At 36.6% G+C, this 19,041-nt stretch overlaps 1 non-coding gene across 1 annotated transcript; it reads left to right on the top strand.

Annotated features, from left to right (window-relative positions):
- The first annotated feature begins 4,404 nt into the window (after positions 1-4,404).
- Positions 4,405-4,511, top strand: LOC145161981 (small nucleolar RNA R71). Its single transcript, XR_013738835.1, has one exon. It is a non-coding gene; the product is annotated as a small nucleolar RNA R71 (small nucleolar RNA).
- Positions 4,512-19,041: the final 14,530 nt, after the last annotated feature.

Genomic DNA, 19,041 nt, shown 5'->3' with positions numbered 1-19,041 from the left:
AGAGATTTGGGAGAGATTCGGGAGAGATTTGGGAGAGATTTTAATAGAGAGAGGTTGAGTGAAAGAGATTGTGAGAGGTTTCGTTTGTGATCTTTTTGAGTGTCCGGCTTCGCAACGAAAGGTCCATAAACCCCGTTAAGCCATGATTTAGTGTCTTACACAATCCCGATGATTGTGCAATAGTGTTTTATCGCTTTGGTTCGTTGTTTAGCACTGTTAAGGCTAAGGAAAATCAAACACATGAATTTTTCAAATGATGTTTTCTTATTGAAATAGCGAATTGTATAATGTAAACCCTAACATACAAGGGTTAATGGAGTTGACCGGTTTGACTTGTTGACTTTGTTTAACTTTGACTTGACCGAAATTTGATGGTTGTCACATATTCCACCCGCATGTGGTGCTGCGTGACGGTCTTGCTCCATATCTCCCCTCGCTCTCACATTCCTTCGTCGTCTCGCCGAAGGCTGTTGCTCGGGTTGCTCTCCTTGTTGCTCATCATCCTCCGGGGGTATAACATATCCTCCCCCGATATTTACCACCACTCGCATAACACCCAATACTTGAATTGTCAAATCATTGTCCGGGAATCGGGTAAGATTCCGAACAAAATTAGGAGTCAAAATATTGTATGACCGGGCAAGGCGGGTGACCAAACATCCACCCGTAATCAGACTCCCGGGCCTAGAATTAGCCGCCTTCTTCCCCAAAAATCGAGCAAACATGTAGGTAAAGTCGCAACAAACCCCGGGAGTAACAATACTCCACAAAAAGAAAAAATTCTGAATGGATACCTTATCACCATGGTGCTTGTGGTTGATCGAAAAGGTGACAAGGCGATGAAGAAAACGATACACAGGATTCCGAATCTGCAATTCACTAGAATCTCGAGTACTGTACTCATGATTGGAGATAGTTCACTAAAACTGAACGTCCATAATGCCGGGAGTAAAATCTCGAACACACCCAAGTAAAAAGGGTACAAAGAATGGAGATTGAGTCTCCACTTCCGTATATAGCCCCATGCACCAAGCAAACTCCCCAAGACTACATTCACGATATACCCCACCTAACCGGAAAACAAGTGCCCGGTTATAATCAAAGTCCATAGCCCGTTCTTCAAAGCTTACGGTAGAGAAAAACTCCACCGATAATTCCCGATAAACGGGTTCTTGAATTGTAAACAAGTTCCTCCAACCGTGGCATGTAAAAGAAAAATCAACCCCCTCGTAAACCTTTGTCCAAAACCTCTCCAACTCAGCAACCATGCCCATACCACGCAACCATCCCCAATCCACAATGGGTGCTATTGCAAATTCCCTGTTATAAATCCATCCCAAACGGTTTTTGTATGTGGTCAACAAAGCCCGAGAAATGTTCTGTGGAAACCGATACAATGGATGAATGCTTGCCACATCGATCGGGTTGTTTTCCACCTGTTGAATAGCACGTCTAGGAGCCATGCCTGAAATCACAAAGAAACCAAAACCAAACAAAACACCCAAAGTATTGAAAAAAACAAAGCAGCATATTGTTCGCCCAGAATTCACGACGTGGGCTAGTGCTCCACGTCATGGTGCGCAGTCGGATCGTGAGAACAGATCGGACACTGTACAGTCAACATCCATCAAAAATCACACTTGGGGTTTGTTTCTCTTGCTAAACTAAGGTCATGCAAACTGAAATCTCTAGCCAATTTAACCAATTTGGGATTTTGAATTTCTAAGTAAACCCTAACCATCAAAATGCATAAATCGGAAGCAATAGAAACAATTAAAGGATGAAATACTTACCAAATGGAGTTACAAGGCAAAAGAACGCAAGTACTTCGGAGGAAAATGGAGAAAAAAATTTTGTGGGGCGTCTTCACTTCGTGCGGCAGTGGAATAAACAAAGGGGAAGTGGGTCAAAGTGATTATGTAACTGGTGTCCCCCCCCCCCCCCCCCGTGTTTTTAAAGGCCACGACGTGAATTGCTAATTCACGACGTGAATATCTAGTTGGGCTAAGGTCCGGGCTTCAAAGTTGGCTAAACGATGGTACCCCTTTTATCATTCCAATTCACGACGTGAATATTATACCCACCACGTGAAATATAGTCTGGACCAAATATAATGTAAATTATGATATTTATTTATTCTAATTGTTTACCACTTAATTTCTAAAGTACCCCACATAAAATTTTTACCATGTAAGAAGTTTTTAGATGACGAAATGATCACTTTCCTAAAATAATTCCTCAAAAGAAAAGAAAATAAAATGCAAACCAAACTCGGGTTGCCTCCCAAGAAGCGCTTCTTTTTGAAAGAGTCGTGAGCTGGACTCCTTGCCTCCCTACATCGAATCTTCAGATGAGTCCATCACCAGCTGGATTTTCTGCTCCTTCCATCGCCTCTTGTATGCTTGAACACGTCGAATGTATGCCTTTTTCGAATTTTCCTTTTTAGCCCTTGCCTCGTCTAAGTCAAGCTTCCTTTTGGTCCCTTTTGTTTCCAATTTCTCTTCGTTCTTTTTTAGATCAATAGGAACCTTTTCTTCTTTCACCACTGGAGCCATTTCCTTGGAAGTAGCCTCGTCTTCATCACTTGACAAATCATCACTTTCCTCACTCGTCAAAATTGTCGGTTTTGTGTATGCAATGACTTCAACAAAAAACGGGACGGATGCTCTCGGTTTTGTGCGTTTGACTTGATTAATTGTCTTGATTTCTTCCTCCATGAGCTTTTCTAGTTCTTCAAGTTCATTATCTTCATCAATATTGAAGACCTCATCTTGAACATTAATTCCTTGAAACCCATCTTGTATTCCAAAATCTTCCTTATCATCACCAACCCGCAATGTAAGCTTGGATTCACGAACATCAACTAAAGCGCCAGCAGTATTTAGCAAGGGGCGACCAAGAATGATTGGGACATTTACATCCTCCTTCATATCCATGATCACAAAGTCAACTGGGAAAACAAACTTCCTAATTTTAACAAGGATGTCTTCTACAATTCCCCTTGGTTGCGTCACTGAATGGTTGGCCATGTGGATTGTCATCTTTGTAGCCTTCATTTTCTGAATGTTCAGCTTTTGATAGAATGAAAATGGCATCAAATTTATGCTAGCCCCTGAATCGGCTAAAGCATAAGTCTTCAAATTGTTACCAAACTCACATGGAAGAGTGAGGCGGCCAGGATCTCCCATCTTCTTAGGCAACTCTCCCAACACAGCTCTTGAGCTTTGTTCACTAAGAATGACCTTAGAATTTTTCTTTAGTTGCTGACGAGTGTTTACAAGATCTTGTAGGAACTTCGCATATTCTGTAATTTTGGATAGTGAATCAATAAAAGGAGTATTAATTGGAATACCCTTTATTTGCTGAATAAACTCCAGATGTTCCCTTTCCAGTAGACTGAGATTAGCTCGGGACGGAAATGGCAAAGGCGGTCGGTAAGCCGGAATGGAATCTGGTCTTTTCTGTTCAGACCGGGTCCACGTCGTGAGCATAGCGGGCTCACGACGTGAGTCTGGTGTTTCAGCAACATCTTCTTTTTCGAGTTTCGGCTTCTTCGGCTTTGGGTCGGGCTGCTTTGGTTTCACTTCTAGTGCCTCCAAAAACTCAGAGATTGCCTCTTCTTCAGTATCAATAGCCATAACATGAGGTTGAGCTTTCTTTTCAGGAAGTTGTGAGGATAATTTATTGCTCAACAAAGTAGTGAGTTGACCAACTTAGACTTCTAAACTATGAATCGATGCTTGATGATTTCTTAATGAAGCTTGCTGGTCAATCATCATTTTGTGCTGTTCTTTCATCATATTCATGTGTTCCTTTAGCATTGCATCGGTATCATCATGCCTTTTCTCGGATGCTTCCATAAATCGGGTCAAAATATTTTCCAAGTTTACTTTGTTCTCGGCTGGTGGTTGCTCTATTTGATAGAAGCCTCGGCATGTCTGCTTAAATTTCTCTTCCTTTTGCTTCTTGTATTCATCGTATGGTAGCCACTCTTTCTTTGGTTTTCTCCAATCCTCATCATACTTGTCCCCACTCGAGTAGCAAACTTGAGCCCTTTTGTTCCCATACTCATCCAAGTTGCAATCTTTATTCAAGTGTGGTCCATTGCATCATTCACACCCAAATTTAATTGCATGAATTGATTGGTCCATTTGGGTCAATCTCTGGTCCATAGTGTTGAGCATAGCCATCATAGCAGCCATTTCTTCAGCATGTGCACCCCCACTACCTTTTGCTCCATCTTGTCTTGGGTTGTGGTACTCACGAGAGTGTCTTGTGAATTCTTCAACTAACTCCTTGACCTCCCTTGGATTCTTCTTTGTCAATGGCCCTTCAGAGTCAAGGAGTTGTCTTGTCATAACATTGACCCCGTCGTAGAAAATATACATCTCTTGTTGAACATTTAGATCATGCTGAGGACAATTTCTTAACAACCCCTTGTAGCGCTCCCAAGCTCCGTATAATGACTCCCCCGGTTGTTGCTCAAAGTTGGCTATTGCCTTCTTGAGTTTAGCTATCTTGGAAGGTGGGCAAAACTGATCTAGAAATTGCTCACGCATTTGAGCCCAAGTAGTGATTGTACCAGGAGGAAGTGCTTTCAATCAGTCTTTTGCAGCTCCTTTGAAAGTGACTGGTAGCATCCTTAGTAAGACGGTATCTCTATTGACATTCGGGACATTGAAGTAGTCAGCAATGTCGTTGACCTCATCTAAATGCTTAAATGCATCCTCATAATCCTTCCCATAAAATGGTACATCTTTAAGTGCAGTGAGGATACGTCCCTTCAGCTCGAACGTAGCAGTGGCAGGAATCGCGGGTTGTACTAAACCGGGACCAAAATCATCTTGAATTCGCTTCTTATAAGCTCCTATGGACATTTCTTCAATGTTTTCCATCTCGTCTCTTTGCTCGTCTTCGGGTTCACTTGTAAATAGTCCAAACTCGGTCTCAGATTCGTATTCGAATTCGTTTGGGATCGGTATTTGATCGATGCTCTCAACCTTTCTCTTGTCCTTTGAAGATGAACTTGACTCTCCCGTTTTCATCCCCGACTTCTTTGAGAACACTGGCTTGAGTTCTTGTAAGGGTGTCTTCTTTGGTGTGTGATTTTCTTTCGCGTTCTTATCTTTCTTTTTGTGAAGGGCAGACTCTGGATCTTCAAGGGGTGGCACCAAAGGTGTGTTGGACCCTCTGGTCATGTACTTCTGCAAGATAAACAAAATAAAAAAAAACGTAAAACTGAACTAAGAAAGACAAACTAAAAACTAAGAAAATGGGGATCACATGACTCACGTCGTGAGCCTGTAAAGCTCACGTCGTGAGTTCTGTAATGCAGAAAAAAAAAATTTAAACTGAAAAAAAAAACTTGATGTGCACAAAAGTACCCACTAATTATATATTTATAACCTAACGAACTTAACTAACTAAAATGCACCTAGGTAGTGTACCTACTCGAATTAGAGAATAGTTGGGTAAGTCGGGTGTCGATCACAGGGAACGGTGTTAACTAATTAATCTACTTATTATTAACCTAATTATTAACAAAGGAAGGGGTTTTATCTAATTTTGCAAGTTTAGATGAACTTAATTCTTTAACACAAATTCAATCAATAAACAAACACTTATGTTAGTTCGAATCCACCTTCACTCAATGGAATATAAATTAGCTATGACAATTACCGTTGGTTACCAATTAAGATAGTATTAGCAATTTAGTTCTAAATCTACTAACTTTAATCAATTCATGTAAATCTATGTATGGTCACACAATAGTTAACACAGAATCAATTATTGAATGAAATTGGAGCTATGTAAGTTTGATTTGATAAAACACAATTACAGTCATAATTTGAGTTCTCTAGCACAGCCTAATTAGATAATTAATTGCTTATCTAAGATTTGTTTGATCCTAGCTCTAATAATTTAATGTTCACTAAATTACCAGGCATTCTAATTCATGCAGATTAATAGTCACTAACTACACAGAACAAGAATTAAGAGCAATCAAATACTAAATCAAACATGCTAGGTAAAAATCAATCAACACAAGTCATAACCAACTAATAAGTCAAAGCTAAAGTATTAAAACCATGAGTTCCAGCTTCATCTAGCTAACAGAAGCAGCTAGATTTAGCTGGACATCCTAGAAATCAATTCAACAAAAGTCATATTCAAAAACATAATGAAAAGTACCAAATCTAAAGACAATTATGATCGTCTTTACTCCTTAGGTTACCAATAGCCAATTCCAGAACTTTTCTTCTGTTGAAAATCGTCTCCAGGAACCCTCCAGGGTAGCCAAAAGTTCCTTAAGTCGTAATGGCCAAGAGTTTATATAGTTTTCCAGAAAGTTGTGATCCACGTCGTGACAGGAAGCTTCACGTCGTGATTTGAGAGTTATCCATATCGGGCAAGAATTCTTGCTTCGCGCGTACTTATCTTCTGGAATATTCATGACACGTCCTGGGCATATGGTTCACGTCGTGGCATCGGTTTAGATCCGTGAATTTCTTCAACTTTTGTACTCCAAGTCTCCAATGTTCCAAGTATTGTCAATTTCAGTCCCTATCTTCGAAAATGCTTCTATTTGGCTGCAAAATATAATTTTAGCTTATAAGTACCATTATTCAATGCAATAACCAAATTATTAGTAAAAATGTAAATAAATATTGCCTAAAAATATGTATAAACATGGCAATATCAAAGACCGGCATGGATGGAAAAGTACACACATATAAGGCGCGACTGGTTGCAAAGGGCTTTACTCAAACTCATGGAGTTGACTATGATGACATCTTCTCACCAGTAGCGAAGATTAAATCTATAAGGGTTATGTTGGCCATAGATGCATTTCATGATTATGAAATATGGCAGATGGATGTCAAAACCGCTTTCCTTAATGGAAAGTTGGCTGAAGAGGTTTACATGAGTCAGCCAGAGGGTTTTGTCAATGCAAGATACCCTAATAGAGTGTGTAAGCTTGAGAGATCCATATATGGATTGAAACAAGCATCTCGCAGTTGGAATCTTTGTTTCGATGAGAAAGTCAAAGGGTTTGGATTTTCGAGAAGCGAGGATGAGTCTTGTGTGTATGTCAAGGCTAGTGGGAGCATAGTTAGCTTTCTCGTGTTGTATGTGGATGACATACTACTCACAGGAAATGACATCCCGATCTTGCAGGAGGTTAAGTCCTGGCTTGGGAAGTGTTTTGCTATGAAGGACCTTGGAGAAGCTACCTATATCCTAGGGATAAGGATTTTGAGAGACATGAGTAAGAGACTAATAGGACTTAGTCAAAGTGCCTATTTGGACAAGGTGATGAAGCGTTTCAACATGGAGAACTCCAAGAAAGGTAACTTGCCTATCCAGTGCAATACCAAACTGAGTAAGACTCAGAGTCCGAGTACAGAAACTGAGATAGCAGAGATGAGCCAGATACCATATGGTTCCGCAGTTGGCTCAATCATGTATGTTATGACTTGTACTCACCCTGATGTGGCCTTTGCTTTGAGCATGGTCAGTAGATATCAAGGGAACCCGGGTAAAGCTCACTGGACTGTAGTTAAGAACATTCTTAAGTACCTACGAAGGACTAAGGATTGGATCCTTACCCTTGGTGGGAGTGATGACTTGAGAATATTAGGGTATTGTGACGCCGGGTTTCATACTGACAGAGACAATATGAGTTCTCGGTCGGGCTGGGTGTTTACCCTAAATGGAGGAGCAATAACATGGAAAAGTTCCAAGCAGGAGACTGTGGCTGATTCAACGTGCGAATGAAAGTACATTACAGCAAGCAAAGCATCGAAAGAAGCGATATGGTTGAAGAACTTCATCGGAGACCTTGGAGTTATGCCATCCATAAAGGAGCCCATAGAAGTTTTCTGTGATAACGAAGGGGCAGTTGCTTTAACCAAGGAACCGAGAGATCATGGTAGATCAAGGCATATCGACAGAAAATACCACTTCATAAGACATCAGGTAGAAGAAGGACACCTCGTGGTGAAGATGATATCATCACAAGAAAACCCATCAGATCCCCTTACAACGGGACTGAATAGGGTTAAGCTCTTGCAGCATGCAAGAGGCATTGGGCTAAGAGACGACATTAGTTTTAGTAATTAGATAATTAGAAACTTGTAATAGCTAAATTGTAATTGACATTTTGATGATTGAATAAAAGGAGTTTTATTTATAAGTAAAGCTACTGTCTTGTGTCAATTATTTAATATTGTTTCATTTTGCATGTTTTGACTTCCTGAATAATATAATTATTCAAACTATCCACAGTCGATCATACATTGGAAGTAGGTATGAGGCTATACTATCATGAGTTGGATGTAGATGTCTAAGGAGTTAGACATGGCAAGAGTCTGATGATGCGTAATCACTTCTGATGAGTGCTTGTGAAATAAGAATTTGAGCATTGGATCAACCCGCACTCATCATAATCACTTCATGGAATTTATCACGAGTGATTGTGAGATGATAATATCATATAATCTTCAAACCAAGATATATGAGTTGTTGACTACAAATTGGTTGTGCATTGATGATGCGTAAACACATCAGTAACTTGATGTCATAAAACGTATCGTTGTGCATGATTCAACGAGTAGTTAGTACAAGCATATAGAGTCGAAGTTTAGCTGTTCCTTTTATCCTAAGAAGGATCAAAAGCGATATTTGGGCCCCTCGATGATTTGTTTTGACCCGTGTACCGGTCCCGGTCAGAAAGAAAATTGATGTGTTCAATTATGTTCTATGTCAAACTAATCGGAAATCGGGAAACTAATTGCAGGACAATAAGTATGACTATGTTCCATGTATTTGTCTGTTGATATCTTGTAGAACAGAGGAGTATATGATCACTTATCTAAGGACAGTCACTGACTGGGTCAGAGTTCGACAGCGGCTTTTGGAATCTATGATTGCTAATCGGATCTTGAAGTTACATTGGCAGTTATAGTTATTAGACTTATCCAAATGGGAGACTGTTGGATTTGGTGTCTAAGCCCATAACTATATCTGGTATGTACTTGACCCGATTGTAGCATGGTCCTTTTGGGGTTGCCTTCACCAGTGCAATCTGATAGGATAAACTTTTGAGAATAAGATTATTGGTGATTTATTAATATATTATAAGTATAATATATTAATTGAGAAATCATATTATTTAATTAGTGTTGGTCAAGAATTAATTTGGAATTAATTCTGTGATCCAAAGTGACTAATTAAATCTAGGGGGTTGATTATGTAAATCATCCATTCTTATAGTGTGGGCCAAAGATCCATTAGGGTGGGCTAAGTGGTTCATGGATAGTCCATGGAGCTTTAATCCATGGATCCTAAGGGATATGGAAGGTCATGGTGCATTAGGGTTTCATGGATGAAACCCTAGCCTTGAGAAACACTATAAAAGCCTCCCCTTGGTGACAAAATCGGCTACATACATGTACACAAGGACATAGAACCAATTTTGAAGCTACAAGTCTTATTCTCTTAAAGCCTCCTTTGCATATTGGTGTTTGTGACACATTAAAGTCACAACATTTGAGTTGCTCAAGCTTCCAAGGTCAAGAACTACACAAAAGGTAAGATATCTAACTAGTTGTTACTTTGAATTATATGCTAGTTAAGTTATATGCTTTGGAAATTTGAAAAATGCATGTATAATTAGAGAAAACATAGTTCCAAAGCATCTAGGGTTGCATGTGCACCATAGGAGTGTTATAGTGCTTAAAACCCAACACAAGCTCCATCATGCAACTTGCCCCACTTGCCACAGCGGCCCTGGCCCTGCTGGACCTTCGACCTCGAATCAAAAACCTTGGTCCTTTTTCCCGAACCCTCTGATCCCTCAACCTGATCCGACTTCCTCTTCTTATCCATCTTCATATCAATCTCCCTCTCTCTGGCTCTCGCCACCATGTCATCCAGCGTCTTGCAACTGGATATGCTCACAAACTGTATGATATCGCTTCTCAACATGTCATGATATCTCTCCTTCTTCATCTCCTCATCCACCACATACTGCAGTACCAACAAAGCCCTCTCGCGAAACATGGCGGTGATCTCCGCCACCGTCTCAGTAGTCTGTCGAAGGTCGTGGAACTCCCTCGCCAGCTGCTGGACCTCAATCACAGGTGTGAACTTAGCTCAAAACCTCCTCATAAAATCCTCCTAAGACATCGACTCAACCTCCTTGCGTCCCAGGGCGTGGTCAACCTCCTCCCACCAGTCATGAGCTCTGTCTTTCAGAAGACAAGATACAAATCTGACCTTCGACCCATCTAGGCAGAAGCTAGTACGAAAGGCGTTCGTGATATCTGCTAACCAACTCCTTCTCCCAATAGGATCCTTCTTCCCTAAGAACTCTGGAGCCCCACATGCCTGGAACTCTTAGAAAGTTAAAGAGCGAGCTCCCACCATCGCCACCGTCTCAGAACGAAAAGAGCCCAAGCGCTCATCCAGAATCTCCATGATACCCTCCTTGACCGAACTGAAGATCACAGGAGTCTGCTCAAGAATACTACGGGTAATCTCTGACGAAATGAACTCCCGCATCTGATCATCCATGTGTCCGGCCCCAGAACCAAAATCCAAACCACTGCCGGCACCAGAACCATCACTGGCACTCGTACCACCACCAGAACCTCCTTGAGTGATCACCATGCTGAAAATAAACCATACAAACCATTAGAACACACTCAAAGAATCCCACATTCTATAAGCTCCCCAGTATCATCGTGACTTTCCTTGAATCGAGTACGGATCCTCTGCTTTCAGTAGTACGGGCCCAATACTACCTTCCACATCAATTCATACTTTCCTCAAGGATCGCCCCGAATCCTCCAAGTTACCTCCCTATCAATCCATACAATCTCTCGCAAAACAAGGTTCACTGCACCTAAACGCCTCCTAGATTCTCCTAGGGCTACCATCACACCACTCTCCGCTATCATCTGCAGAAGGAACTCCCTCTAACACCATCTAACTAGCTCACGAGCACAATTACATATTACCGACATCAGATAATTCTTCGACTGAAAGATCTCACACTACAACGGTTGGACTCAAACAAGAGTTGTGCAATGGATTTAAACCTAACCTTCTAAAATTATCTAATCTTAGTAATATATAAATTAACGCATTCACTTACAAGTTAACTGATATTAATGAGAACTCCTAAAAGCATAAAGCAAGCATCATTCGAGCATTAAGTAATTCGAGTCAAAGCATAACCTAAACAGACCATTCTATCAAATAAATGATCGAATCTATCAAGCAAGTCTACAAGCTTATACAGTAGGCATATAAAGGCATCTCACCTAGTATTCTATCATGCAATCCTAACCAGATCCTCAACCCTAATCTAGCATGCCATTCACAAATTCACGATTCAAAGCATACATGTATGGGTATTATGGGAGAACTTACTTAACTTCGGTCTATTGCATGCACCCCACCCTTTTCTTTTATTAGAAAATCCCTTGATAAAACATTTCTTTTTATGAAAAGTATACCAAACGCTTAGTTTGAGTTCAGACACACCCAAGAGTATGCCCGAATCCCTCAAACCAAGGCTCTGATACCAACTTGTAACGTCCCAAATTTTATAATAAAAAATTTCATTTTTGATTAGTAAAAACATCAACCAACATGTTTATAAAAATCATAAAAGAGATCAAAGTATGTCAACAATCATCCAGAAATACATCATAGTCAAATAAGGCGGAAAATCATGGTGTGTGCGATGCGATCATACCAAGTTATTCCCCTTCGAACCGGAAGTACCTGAAACACAAACTGAAAACCGTAAGCACAAAGCTTAGTGAGGTCCCCAAAATACCACATGACATACATATACGTCATCGTAAGGCTGTACCAGGTCTATTTCACCCCCGAGTCTATTTCAACTCGTATGTCAGCACAGGGATATACCAGGTCTATTTCACCGCCAGGTTTATTTTATCGCCGAGTCTATTTCAACTCAATCGGTATTTTTCAACCGTACGGATCTATTTCACCCCACATACATATAGCAAACAGGCACACATGCATACATACTTAGAGCAGGAGTCACAAAGACTACAAGCACATACAATCCCTAATGTCCTACAATATAGTGAGCAAACTCACCTCGATCTGTTGCTAAACAAATACATGCTCGAGCTACTGAACCGGAGAATCCCCGCACTAATCAATCAAATAATACCCTAATTTATAATTAGGCCTGGCAATGGAGCGGGTTTTGACCCTGATACGATCCAAACCCTTAAGAATTATATGGGTTTGGAGCATAGTTTTTGATTCGTTTACCCGTTAACGACTCGTACCCGCTAACCCTTTTATTAAAAGGGTCGGGTATGGATCATCACCGATCTGATCCATTTATAACCCGCCCCGTATAAATTTTAGAATTATACGTTAATATTTTATCATATATAAAGTTTAAATTTAATTCTAATCAAAAGTCCAAAGGGGAAAAAGCCAAAGACCAAACTATTTTTACGTAGGACTCGAGGAGTCAACTTCTGGATGGTCTATTAACAAGAATCATGGTATCATTTCATTAATACTTCATCAAGGAACCATTAATTTCATTCAGAAATCAATAAAGTCATTATCAACCAGAAGAAAGTTTGCAATTGCTACTCTCTATCACCGCATTCAACATTCAAAAATCAATCGAAAGTTACTACAATAGTGAATTTAATTCCAATCAAAAGTCATTGAGTATGTAATGCGTTTTCTAAATAAACATTTTTGTTTGATTATTCAAAAAACCTACGGGTTATGGGGCGGGTTTGGATATCTGTTGATTCGGTGGATAAGGGTATGGGTTTGATTATTCAAAACCCTGCGGGTTACGGAGCGGGTTTGGATTGGATTTTGAAATTTGTTAAACGGGTTTGGATCAAGGTCGATTCGCTCCAAATCCGCCCCATTGCCAGGTGTATTTATAATTAAGTCATAAAAAATAATCGGGACTTTAATTTACTAACCCCGACTCCTAGGGTAAAAGACCATTTTACCCTTCCCCTGAATTGGCCCAATAAACCATGGTCCAACCCCAACAACACCCGAAGCAAAAATATCACCCAAATCCATAAAGGCCTAAGGTCTAACAATTTCCCGACTCAATAAAACCTTTGGCCTAACAAGTGCCCAAAACCTACAGTCCAAAAGTGTCCTAAAGCCAAAAGCCCAAAAATGGTCGTTAATGAGTACGCTTAGCGTACAAGCTGGGTACACCCAGGGTACAGCGGTGACCAAGGCCTTACGGGGTCTCAACTACGTACGCTCAGAGTACGCTGGAGTATGCCCGACGTACGCCCCCTTCAGCCAAAACTTCGTTTAAGCACTTAATGCTTTAAATCCAACATCCATTTTGCAGATATATACCTTGGGGAAAGTCTTAAACAATAAAGTTACCAACTTGATGCCTTTGCATGTCTCAAAGAGGCTCAAACCCTAGATTTAGCATTCTACTTTCACCAAATGAGCATTAACCCATGCATGGTTGATCTACAACCATCAAGATGCAAACTTTATGGACTACAAACCTTAGAAACATCAAAACTACTGGAGTGACATTTACTCACTAGAACTCATTCATGGGACCAAAATATGTCCAAAATTCCACTAGATCTAGATCTAAGCATAGAATAACCAAAGTAAAGATTTTATACCTCTATGAAGCTGAGGAAGGTGAGTAAACTTTGGATCTACAAGCTCCAACTTGATCAATTCTCCTTCACCAAGCTTCTTCGTCTTCAAGATTTACCAAACACCCACCAAAACACACACAAGGATCAAATCTCTTTAAAATGGGTTAGGGTTTCGAAATGAGGCTTAAGGGGACAATTGAGGTTGGAAATGAGAGAACCTTAGGGCATGAGGTTGTTTAAATACGATCCAAACCCTAAAAAATTAGGGTTTTCCCCTGACCATGTACGCCTAGCGTACTACACGTACGCCCATTGTACGCACCCAACCCTCATTTTTCAATTAAATGCCAAAAAGGACTGTGAAGACTCAAAAAGTGATGAGGATTGCGAAGACAATTCTCCACCACCCATTTCGTCAAGGGCCCAAACGTCAAACCCAATACTTGGGTGTGGTGCGTTCATATGCGACCCATGTCCGTGATAATTAATACGGATTCGAGGATTTAATCACATTCAACGAACGTCTATGGAACGTTATTTAAGTGTGTTTTTTTTTCGTTTTTTTTTTCATTTTTTTTTCATTTTTAATTTTTTAATTTAAAAAAAAATAAAAAAAACTAAAAATTTAAACAGATATATACTCGGTTTTAATTTTTTTTTTGTTTTTTCGTTTATTTATTTATTTTTGTTTATTTTTATATCTTCATTTTTTTAAATTATATTTTTTTCGTTTTTATTTTTTTAATATTTTTACTACACACTGGAAGATACTAGTGCTTTTGTTTATTTTTGTTTTTATTTTTTTATTTTTTTGATTTTTTTAAACTAAATATCGGTTTGAGTTTTTAATGTTTAACAATTATAAAATTTTAAATAAGAAAAATATTAAGGATCATAATATTTTTCGTTCATACTTTTTTGAATCATATTATTTTTGTATCATAAAATATGGAATCAAATTATTTTGAATGATAATATTTTGAATCATCATTTTTTAATCATATGAATTTTGATCAATAATATATTCAATTAAATAAACTTTTCTTTAAAAAAAATTATGGATCATTATATATTTTGAATCATTTAATTTTAAATCATAAAAGATATAATTAAGCATTATAAAATATTTGAGTGCAAATATTTTTAAATCATAACAAATTAATGATCATAAACAAGTTGAATCAAAAGTTTTTTTTTTTTTGAATCATAAATATTTTGAAACATTACATTTTGGATCATATTATGTTCAACATTTTTTTTAAAAACTAATATTTCTTCAAATTAAAATCAAATACTTCAAAAACTTATATATGAGATGATTCCATTGAGATTATGAAAAAATAGAGATATTGAGATTTAATATCAGCCACATATTTTTCATTTGCCACTCTAATGCTCCAGTGTATCGCCGGTTCGGTAGGATAATATCTAACCATAAATGATTATATGGTGGAAATGTATAATTATATATGATTATACATATTTATACATATATTCCTAATCATAAATGATTACACATATGCGTCTCTTCACAAAGTGATTAATCATATATAATTATGTTGGTTAGTGGTAGAGGAGGTGGTGATGGCTAAGGTGGCGGTGGTAGATGTGACGGAGGTGGCAGTGGTGAGGTCGGTTGGTGTTAGAGGTAATGGTGGTGGGGAAGGTGGCATGGGAAAAAGGAACGGGCGGTGTTGCATAGTCATTTATGATTATAACTCTTCCGTCGCGCCGGTATGCTACAACACTAGAGTGGCAAATGAAAAATATGTGACTAAGGTTGAACCTCAAGATCTCTATTTTTTCGGAATCTCATATATATATATATATATATATATATATATATATATATATATTGGTATAACTTTAGGAATAATAACAAAGTACTTTTTGGATTGCCTTCAAGTGCTAAAATAGTTAGAAAGGCAGTAAGATAGTGAAATGAATAGTTTATTAGTTTATCATAACTTGATAAATTAATTAAAAACTTGTTAAATTAATTTGGAATTAATTAGCATAAATCAGGGATTGATTAAAGTTGTTGGGACTCAATGTTAATTGTTCAAAAATTGAACACGATAAACATTTTGAAACCCCTAAAGGGTATGAACGGTTTTGGGGAGTCTTAGAGACATCCAGAATATATATATATATATATATATATATATATATATATATATATATATATATATATATATATATATATATATATATATATATATATATAGAGAGAGAGAGAGTTAGGTTGATATATAAACTCTAAATATTGTATGAATGTATAACTAATTCTAGACCAATCATTTGATAGGGTCATTATAGTAAATTTACTTATATATTAATTAATAACATGACAACTGTTAAAGAATAAAATTTATATTAATTAATATTATACTAATAAGTATCTAGGGATAAAATTGAATGGTTACCAATTATATGTCATTCTTGACATCTTCTTATGTCCAAATCTACCATCACGTCAACACATAATCTTATTTACATCGCATCTTCTCTAGACGACCCCATCAACTTCATTCTTGGTTCATCAACATTCCGCCACTATCTCATCTTGAACCTTCATGTACTTATTCTTTTTTCTTAATATTTCGATTTTATTTAATCTTTTTAATTCCCAAATGGATAAATGTTTTTCCTCATGGTCTCATGGCAATGATTTTCTAACTGAAGGTATGAATAAATGTTTTATAAATAATTGTTGAACAGACATACGTACATATTTTTGTTTTGATTTTCGTAGATTTAAAGAATTCAATTTGGCCGTCATCAGGTTTCAATATATTGTAGAAAGTAAAATCGCATTAGCGATCAACTTGTTAATCAAGATTCAAGAAGTCAAACACATTCGAAGGAAACTAATTTATTTATTTGTTTTTTCATTATCTCTGTACATCGTCAAATTTATTTTGATAAACTTGATATGAGACACATTCTTAAAGAATGATTACCGTAAATTTAGAGTTTATTTTAAAACAATCTTTTTTTTTTTGTATAAAAGCATTATACTCTTTATGGCTTTTGTTTTTTATTATGGATTATTTGTTAATAGTGCTTTAACTGATTTTGTATCCTCATACATATTTTCTTTATTGTTAGTTTACTATTTTGGTAAATCATTCTTGAAGAAAACACTTTAAGAATTATTATTTTAGTTTCAATAAATGTACACATTCTGTCAAAGGGATTTTTATCAAGATAATGGTTGATTATTCATATATGCGTTTTTGTTTACATATTCTATAAGAATGTCTTTTTTATTAATTATTCTTAAAGAATCAACTATAGTATGATGGTGTACACCAAAAACAAATAAAATTATTTGATAATCATATCAAGTAAACTTTTGTTCTACAACATGTTTACCTGCAGGTCAACAAAAATATAATTTTGATCAGCACCTTTAAGAATCATTAACTATATAATCAAACAATTGCTTATTGTATTCTTTTAGAAATTTTTATCAAGAGGTTGTCAAAAAAGTTTAAAACATGGCTGGTTACGATCACAATAATCATGTGCCAATAACAAGTGACCGGTTATAATCGAAAGTAACTTAACTGTCTTATTGTATGCTTCTTTATAATTTTGTTAACTTTTGTGAAAGTCAATCAACGATATGTACAAAACACAACATTATAGATAGAAGTGGATACATGTTAGCAAATACCCTCTTTTAAACATAGACTCGTCTTTGTACCAAATATGAAGCAGAAAATCCTATTTTTTACAAAAATCAAACGTAAATATGAAGTAAAATTCCTTATGGTTCAAATGTATGTCACTTTTTTTTATTACCAAACACATTTCCTTTTTTTTTTTCCAATAATGTACACTTAGAGCATCCACACCGGTTCTTTCAAACCAAATTGCAAAGCCACGTACTCACTATTTGAAAGCCACGTAGGAAGACTTCTTTGAAGACTTCTTTCAACTGCTGAAAGGGCATTGCAAGGGGACCCACAATACTTTAATTAATTTATTATATTATTTTACTGCCATTGCCTCTTATCTCCTTGCAATTATTTTTAATTTCAGATGGCTGTATAATTAAGTAATTATCTATGGTTTTCCTTTTATGACTTCGTCAAGATTTTGATCTATTTTTTTTATGTTTAGTAACATAACTATACATTATATCATATTATTAAATTCATTAAATTTGTTAAATATAAACATGTACTTTTTTTTACCATTAACTTAAAAAAAATTGTAGGGATATTTTTCAAAATAGATAAACAAAAATAACTTTTAAGATATTATATATATATATATATATATATATATATATATATATATATATATATATATATATATATATATAGAGAGAGAGAGAGAGAGACAGAGAGAAAGAGATATAGAGAGAGAGGGGTACGTTCAATTGAGAAAATAAAAAAGGTTGAGAATGAGGGAATCATTCTCAGCCAATCATTTATCTAACTTGTTCACCTTAAAAAAAACACGTGTCCCTTTTTCATTAAGGGTATCTTTATAAATTAGCAACTTTTTTACATAGAACTTATATGTTCGTTGTTATCAGTTTCCAATTTGATGATATCTTTAGCTCGTTTGAATCGGATATGAGGAATTCATTATGAAGATTCTTTTCTTTATATAACTCTTTAGCAATTATATGTATTTTTTCCATTAATCGTGAAGTTTCGCATCTGTGTTTCAGTTTTCTTCTTCGTATTCAGTTTCCGATTTGATCAGGTATGTATATCGTTTGATTCGGATAGATCGGAGTTAATTATCAAGATTATTGCTTTATATAATTTGTTTGGAATTACGCGTATTATTTTCGTTTTGGAGTTGTTTAATCGGAGTTCATTATCAAGATTATCAAGTTTCGAATATGTATTGGAATTATTTCATCGGATTTTTGTTATGTAGTTTGAGATATTTATTTCGAATCGGAGCTGATTTAATTTTTAATCGGATATATCGTTGTATTTTTTACGCTCTGAACTGAGAGAGATTGCTTAATTACATCATCTGATCGATCTGATTTAAGTTTCTTTCAAATATTTTGTATGTTGAGGTGAGATATATTCGAAATTAACCAGGTTTTCATCTTTACGACTTTTTTTGTCAGATATATTCGATATTAAGATTGTTTTGTTTATTTATACAGATCATTTGGTTTATTATGTCGAATTCTAGTGTTATTGATGATGATTTGTATTCTTCTATGAGTGAGAGTGAAGAAGAAGATGTTGAGAACTCATTTTTTGAAGGTATCAGTTATTAAATTATTTTGTTGTTTTTAATTTTGTTGATTATCATTTAATAAATTGTTGTCTTATTCATATATGAATAAACGTGTGATAATTGTAATTTCGAATTTTTTATATTT

The sequence above is a fragment of the Lactuca virosa genome, chromosome 2 (assembly GCF_052849685.1).
Source record: "Lactuca virosa cultivar CGN04683 chromosome 2, Lactuca_virosa_CGN04683_v6, whole genome shotgun sequence".
Classification (NCBI taxonomy): domain Eukaryota; kingdom Viridiplantae; phylum Streptophyta; class Magnoliopsida; order Asterales; family Asteraceae; genus Lactuca; species Lactuca virosa.
Note: the sequence above shows the minus strand (reverse complement) of the source record. Positions and strands in the feature narration are given on the sequence as shown.